The following is a 7,904-nucleotide window of genomic DNA, read 5'->3' as shown; positions in this document are numbered from 1 at the left end:
TTTCAAATTCTTCTGTCAAATAAATTTCAGTATTTTTGCTGGACAATAGTCTTGTCAGAATATAATAAGGATAAGAATAGTAATAAGCAGAAGAAAATAACATTTATACTTTATTAAACTATAAGTTCAATTCCCCGTTAAAATGAATGGAATGTTACTCCAATATTTGATGACTTCATAATATTCATAAATAGTGTAAATCAATCTGAGAATTAATTTACTTTAAAGAGGAATAACAGAGACAGGAATTGGTTTTACCAATATTACAGATGACAAATCTGAAATACTTAAAGGTTGAATAACTTGCTTAAGTCACACAGCCAGGATTCCATTACTTGGATTAAAGAAAATGTTGGGAAAGCTTTCAGAGTACATTTCCTTTAATTGACGCCTCTCCCCAAATATTCCCAGATTTATCTACATTTAAACTCCTTTCAAATTAAGCATTGAAGAATGCTTTCAGTGGGGTCATCAGTAGACTTGACACAGCTAAGAATAACTGAAGTTTGATTAAGTCAATGAAAACTCCTCAAACTGAAATGCAGAGAGAAGAAAAAATAAAAAGAACAGAACAGAACTGTGAGATAATATCAAAAGTACCAGAAGGAGGAGAAAGGAAGGAGGAGGAGGAAGAGAAAAAGAAGAATGAAAAAGAGGAGGAGGAAGAGAAGATAGTGGAGAAGATGATGAAGTCAAAGATGATGAAGAAAAGAAAAATATGAAACAGCAGGAGGAGGTGGAGAAGGAGGAAGAAGGAGGAGGAGAGGAGAAGAACAACAACAAGAGGAAGAACAATAACAGCAACAAAGGTGGAGGAGTCACACGATTTCAAGATTTATTGTGGAGGTACAATAATCAAGACAGTACAGCACTGGCGAAGTAATAGGCACACAGATTAAGCAACAGAAAATAGAGTCCAGAAGTGGACACAAAAAAAAAACTGTCAACTGATTTTTGACACGGCATAAAAGCAATTCAAGGGAGAAAGAATAGTCTTTTGAATAAATGGTGCTAGAACAATTGAACGAACAAAGGCAAAACATAAACCCAGTCATAGACTTTACACCTTACTCAAAAGAAATTCAAAACAGATCATAGAACTACATTTAAAATGGAAACCTATAAAACTCGTAGAAGAAAACATAAGGAAAAGTCTTTATGACATTGTGTTTGGTGGTGAGTTTTTAGATACAAAACGAAAAGCATGATCCATGAAAGAAGAAATTGGTGAGTTGGACATTATTAATTAAAAAAAAAGTTCTGTTTTACAAAAAACAGAGCTAAAATAATAAAAAGATAAACTACTGACTGAGAGAAATTGTTCTTTGCAATACACATATCTTATAAAGAATTTATATTCTAAAATATAGGAGTTCCTGGGTTGCACAAATAGTTACGCACTAGATTACTAGGCAAAAGGTTGGTAGTTCTAACCCACCAAGAGGAGAGTAGAGAGAAAGGCCTGGTGATCTACTTATAAAAGGTCACAGCCTTGACAACCATATGGAGAAGTTCTACTCTGCACACACTGGGTCATCATGAATTGGAATCAAATTGAAAAAACTAGTAACAACAACATTCTAAATATACAATAAACTCTTTAAAACTCAACAAGAAGAAAACAAACTAATTAAAACATGGGTAAAAGATCTCAACGGACTCATCACTAAAGGTAATGTACAGATGGCAAATCTAGATGGCAAATATGCATATACAAGGATGCTCAACATCATCTGTCATTTAAAAAAAAAAAGTTGCCGTTGTGTTGATTCCAACTCATAGCAACCACATAGGACATAGTAGAACTGCACCTTAGTGTTTCCAGGGGTTGGTAGTTGGAAACTATGGCCTTGGTGATTTAAAAAAATGCCAGAGATCACATCAGAGAATTTGCAAGACCATCAGCTCCTTCATTGCAAATACATTTTTTTCAACAACTTAAACTGCAACTATACACATAGACCTCACCAGATGGAATACACAAAAGTCAAATCAACTACATCTGTGGAAAGAGACAATAGAAAAGCTAAATATCATCAGTCAGAAGTAGGCCAGGGGCCAACTGTGAAACACACCTTCAATTGCTCATATGCAAGATCAAGTTGAAGTTGATGAAAATTAGAACAAGTCCAAGAGATCCAAAATACAACCTTGAGTATATCCCACCTGAATTTAGAGACCATCTCAAGAATAGATTTGATCTGCTGAACACTAATTACCAAAGACCAGATGAGTTGTGCAAGGACATCATGAATGAAGAAAGCAAGAGGTCGTTAAAAAGACAGGAAAAAAAGAAAAGACGAAAATGTATGCAGGAAAGACTCTAAAACTTGCTCTTGAACGTTGAGTAGCTAAAGGGAAAGGAAGAAATGATGAAGGAAAAGAGGTGAAGAGAAGATTTCAAAGGGTGACTGGAGAAGACAAAGTAACGTATTTTAATGAAATGTGCAAAGACCTGGAGATGGAAAACCAATACAGAAGAACATGTTCAGCATTTCTCAACTGAAAGAACTGAAGAAAAAATTCAAGTCTCGAGTTACAATATTGCAGGATTCTACAGGAAAAATGTTAAATGACATAGGAAGCATCAAAAGAGGATAAAAGGAATACACAGAGTCACCATGCTAAAAAGAACTGGTCGATGTTCAGCCATTTCAGGAGTTAACATATGATCAAGAACTGATGGTACTGAAGGAAGAAGTCCAAGCTGCACTGAAGATATTGGGGAAAAACAAGGCTCCAGGAATTGACAGAATACCAATTTTGATATTTCAACAAATAGATGTGGCTCTGGAAGTGCTCATTCATGTATGCCAAGAAATTTGGAAGACAGCTACCTGGCAACCCGAGTGCAAGAGATACACATTTGTACCCATTCCAAAGAGAAGTGATCCGACAGAATGTGGAAATTATCAAACAATATCACACACAAGTAAAATTTTGCTGAATAATTTTATTATTCAGTAAGTTGACAAGGAAGTGCCAGAAATTCAAGCCAGATTCAGAAGAGGGCTTGCAACAAGGGATACCATTGCTTATGTCAGAAGAATCATGGTTGAAAGCAGAGAACACCAGTGTTTTATTGGCTATGCAAAGACATTTGACTACATGGATCCTAACAAATTATGGATAATATTGCAAAGAATGAGAATTCCAGAACACTTAATTGTGCTCATGAGGAACCTGTACATAGACCAAGAGGCAGTTGTTTGAACAAAACAAAGGAATATTGTGTGGTTTAACATCAAGAAAGGTGTGTCTGAGGGTTGTATCCTTTCACCATACTTAGTCTGTATACTGAGCAAATAATCTGAGAAGCTGGACTGTATGAAAAAGAATGTGCCGTCAAGATGGGGAGAAGACTCATAAACGACCTGCAATATGCAGATGACACAATCTTGCTTGCTGAAAGTGAAGAGGACGTGAAGCACTTACTGATGAAGATCAAAAACCACAGCCTTCAGTATGGATTACACCTCAACATAAAGAAAACAAAAATCCTCACAACTGGACAAATAAGCAACTTCATGATAAACAGAGAAAAGATTGAAGTTGTCAAGAATTTTATTTTACTTGGATCCACAATGAATGTCAATGGAAGGAGCAGTCAAGAAATCAATTGAAGCATTGTATTAGGCAAATCTGCTGCACAAGACCTCTTTAAAGTGTTAAAAAGCAAAGATGTCACTTTAAGGACTGTGGTGTGTCTGACCCAAGCCATGGTGTTTTCATACACATGCAAAAGCTAGACAATGAATAAGAAAGACCAAAGAACAATTGACACTTTTGAATTATAGTATTGGCGAAGAATATTGGATATACTATGGACTGCCAGAAGAATGAACAAATCTGTCTTGGAAGAAGTACAGCCAGAATGCTCTTTAGAAGCAAGGATGGCGACACTTTGTCTCACATATTTTGGACACGTTATCAGGAGGGATCAGTCCTTGGAGAAGAACAACATGCTAGGTATAATACAGGATCAGTGACAAAGAGGAAGAAACAAACGAGATGGATTGACACAGTGGCTGCAACAATGGGCTCAAGCATACATAGTTGTGAGGATGGCATACGACCCCGCAGTATTTTGTTTTGTTGTACATAGGGTCGCTATGAGTTGGAACCAACTGGAGGGCACCTAACAACAACAACATAAAATGTCACAGACTGTAATTTGCTGATGTTATCGTTCTCATACCAACCCCCAAATACAAATAAAGATTAGATTCATAAAGATATTGACAATAAAATGCAATAATAATGAAAATTTTTAAAAAATGAGGCATTCGACTTAAGTTGAAAATGACTTACAAAGGAGTCATTGCAATGGAAGCCCATAGTAAGTTGGGGAGTACCTGTACCTCTATGCACCTGTTAGAATAGCTAAAATCCAAATAACTGATAATACTAGATGCTCACAATGGTTCAAAACAAGAGAACTCTTATTCATTGCTAGTGAGAATACAAAATGGCACAGCAACTTTATAGAAAATTGGCATTTCTTACAAATCCAAAAATAGTCTTACCATAAGATCTACCTATCTCACTCCTAGGTATTTACCCAGTTTATTCAAAAAGTTATGTGTACACAAAAATCTACACATGAATATTTATAGCAGCTTTATTCTTAATCACCCAAAACTGGAAATAACCAAAACATCATTCATTAGATGAATCTTTAAAAAAACTGTAGCATAGTCGTAAAATGGCATACTGTTTGGATACTGACTTCTGAGATGGGCCAGAGGTTTAATTACAAGAAGCTTTCATATGCATGCATAAAGTAATCTAGTCTCTGTTTCAGAGCAAATTAAGTACTGGTCTCATATCCAATGAAATATTATGATAATTTAATGGTTCTTGGAGGAGCAGTCACTTCAGACTTTTCACTAAAGCAGCGGAAGATACATATACATTTTAATCAATCCTTACATACAATTTTCCTTGAGACAATTTTGTCTTCATTGATTGATGTCTTTTCAATCAGTTTCCAAAATCAATAACTCCACCTTCCTCCTCTGGGTTTCCCTGGATTGGAGCAAGAATATCCCTGGATATCCATTCCCTTCTCCTGTATCTATGCTATAGTGCTCTCGGGGAACTGCCTGGTGCTTCATGTGATCTGGACTGAGCCAAGCCAGAATTAGCCCATGTTCTACTTTCTAACCATGCTGGCCCTCACTGACCTGCGCACAAGATTGTCCACAGTGCACACGGTACTGGTGATCCTCTGAGAGCTCAGCCAGGAGACTGGGCTGGATACCTGCATTGTCCAAGCCTTCTTTGTTCAAGGTATCTCATGCATGGAATCTGGAGTCCTTCTCTGTGGGAAATTATCAGCCTGGGAATGATCTGCACGCGGACACTCCCGAGCTGATTTCAAGGTCTCCGGGATTCGGACCGCACATCCTGCACGCAGACGTGCCATTCCCACCTGCAAACGGGAGGGAACACCGAGTCTCTGGGAACTTGCTGATCTGTGAGCCTTAAAAGATAAGTTCGGATACTTACAAAAGTCTTGATGTGCTTTGAAGGAGAAAAACAACTTATGTTGACCAGATATTTGGAATAATGCCCAGGCGGAGACCTTAAAAATAAACCACTGCAAGTCCTCGGGGCTGCAGTCTTGTTTGTCTTTGTGTGTGTCTGTCTTTTTTGTTCATTTCGCCGCCCAAAAACTGCAACATCCTCACCATGGCCTTTGATCGCTTTACCACAATTTGCAATCCTCTGAGATATACATCCATCCTCACCAATACCAGAATTATCAGAAACAGTGTGGCCGTTTTAGCGTGGAGTATCCTGTTCATCACTGCTCCCATCGTCCAGGTAAAGTTCTTCCATTATTGCCATCCTCACATTAAAAAAAAAATATGGACAGGTAGTCCCAGACTTATGACATATTTGAGTTACCAGGAACCGCACTTAGGATCATCCTTTTTTTTTTGGTACACGTTACTATTTGTAATATGTACTACATACGATGTTGCTCAGTGATAGGTTAATATCCATACCCTACAAGGAAGACCAGTTAATACGACTATTATTCAAATTTATGCACCAATCACTAATGCTATAGATGAAGAAATTGAAGATTTTTACCAAATTCTGCAGTTTGACATTGATCAAACATGCAATCAAGACACATTGATAATTACTGGCAATTGGAATGCAAATGTTGGAAACAAAGAAGAAGGATTGGTAATTGGAAAATATGGCCTTCGTGAAAGAAATGAGGCCGCAGATCACATGATAGAATTTTGCAAGACCATCGACTTCTTCATTGCAAATACCTTTTTTCAGCAACGTAAACAGTGACTATATGTGTGGACCTCATCAGATGCAATACATAGAAATCAAATCGACTACATCTGTGGAAAGAGACAATGGAAAAGCATATCATTAGTCAGAACAAAGCCAAGGGTCAACTGTGATACAGACCATCAATTGCTCATATGCAAGTTCAAACTGAAGTTGAAGAAAATTAGAACAAGTCCATAAGAGCCAAAATACGAACTTGAGTATATCCCACCTGAATTTAGAAACCGTCTCAAGAAAAGATCTGATGCATTGAACACTAACCAACGAAGACTAGATGAGTTGTGTGATGATACCAAGGACATCATACTCGAAGAAAGCAAAAGGTTATTAAAACTACAGGAAAGAAAGAAAAGAATGGATGTCAGAAGAGAATCTGAAACTTGCTCTTGAATGTAGAGTAAATAAAGAGAATGAAAGAAATGATGAAGTAAATGAGCTGAACAAAGATTTCAAAGGGTGGCTCAAGAAGATAAAGTATTGTAATGAAATGTGCAAAGACTTGGAGCTAGAAAACCAAAAGGGAAAGACATGCTTGATATTTCTCAAGCTGAAAGAACTGAAGAAAAAATTCAAGTCTGGAGTTGCAATATTGAAGGATTCTACTCAGAAAATATTGAACCTCACAGGAAGTATCAAAAGAAGATGGAAGGAATACAGAGTCACTGTACCAAAAAGACTTGATCGATATTCAGCCATTTCAGGAGTTAGCATATTATCAAGCTGCAGTGGAGGAAATGGAGAAAATAAAGCTCTAGGAACTGACAGAATACCAGTTGAGATGTCTCAACAAATGGATGCAATGCAGGAGATGCTCACTCATTTATGCCAAGAAATTAGGAAGACAGCTTCTTGGCCAACCAATTGGAAAAGATGATTATTTGTGACCATTCCAAAGAAAGCTTATCCAACAGAATGAGAAAATTATTGAACAATATCATTAATTTCACATGCAAGTAAAATTTTGCTGAAGATCATTCAACAATGGTTGCAGCAGTACATCAACAGGTAACTGCCAGAAGTTCAAGCTGGATTCAGAAGAGGACATGGAATAAGCAAAATAATTTCTGATCTCATTTGGATCTTGGCTGAAAGCAGAGAATACCAGAAAGAGATTTACCTGTATTTTACTGACTATGCAAAGGCATTCCACTGTTTGGATCACAACAAATTATGGATAACATCACAAAGAATGGGAATTCCACTTTATTGTGCTCTTGAGGAACCTGTGCATAGACCAAGATGCAATCATTTGAACAAAAAAGGGGATACTGCATGGTTTAAAGTCAGGAAAGATGTGCCTAAGGGTTGTGTCCTTTCACCATTCTTATTCAATCTGCATGCTGAGCAAATAATCCTAGAAGCTGGAATATATGAAGAAGAACATGGCATCAGGATTGGAGGAAGACTCATTATCAACCTGTGACATGCAGATGACATAACCTTTCTCACTAAAAGTGAAGAGGACTTGGTCTCCGGCAAGATGGCGGTCTAGGCAGAAGCACCACGCCGTCCCTCCACAACAAAGATCCGAAAAACTAAGCCAAACAGAGAATCAACAATCCTGAAACCCTAGAACATCAAAT

General features: G+C 37.3%; 1 pseudogene; it reads left to right on the top strand.

Moving 5' to 3' along the window:
• The first annotated feature begins 4,302 nt into the window (after positions 1-4,302).
• Positions 4,303-7,904, top strand: part of LOC105756910 (olfactory receptor 51V1-like) — a 108,495-nt pseudogene continuing 104,893 nt past the window's right edge.

This window comes from Trichechus manatus, unplaced genomic scaffold (assembly GCF_000243295.1).
Source record: "Trichechus manatus latirostris isolate Lorelei unplaced genomic scaffold, TriManLat1.0 scaffold00232, whole genome shotgun sequence".
Taxonomy (NCBI): Eukaryota; Metazoa; Chordata; class Mammalia; order Sirenia; family Trichechidae; genus Trichechus; species Trichechus manatus.
The sequence above is the reverse complement of the archived record's forward strand: the minus strand, read 5'-3'. Positions and strand labels throughout refer to the sequence as shown.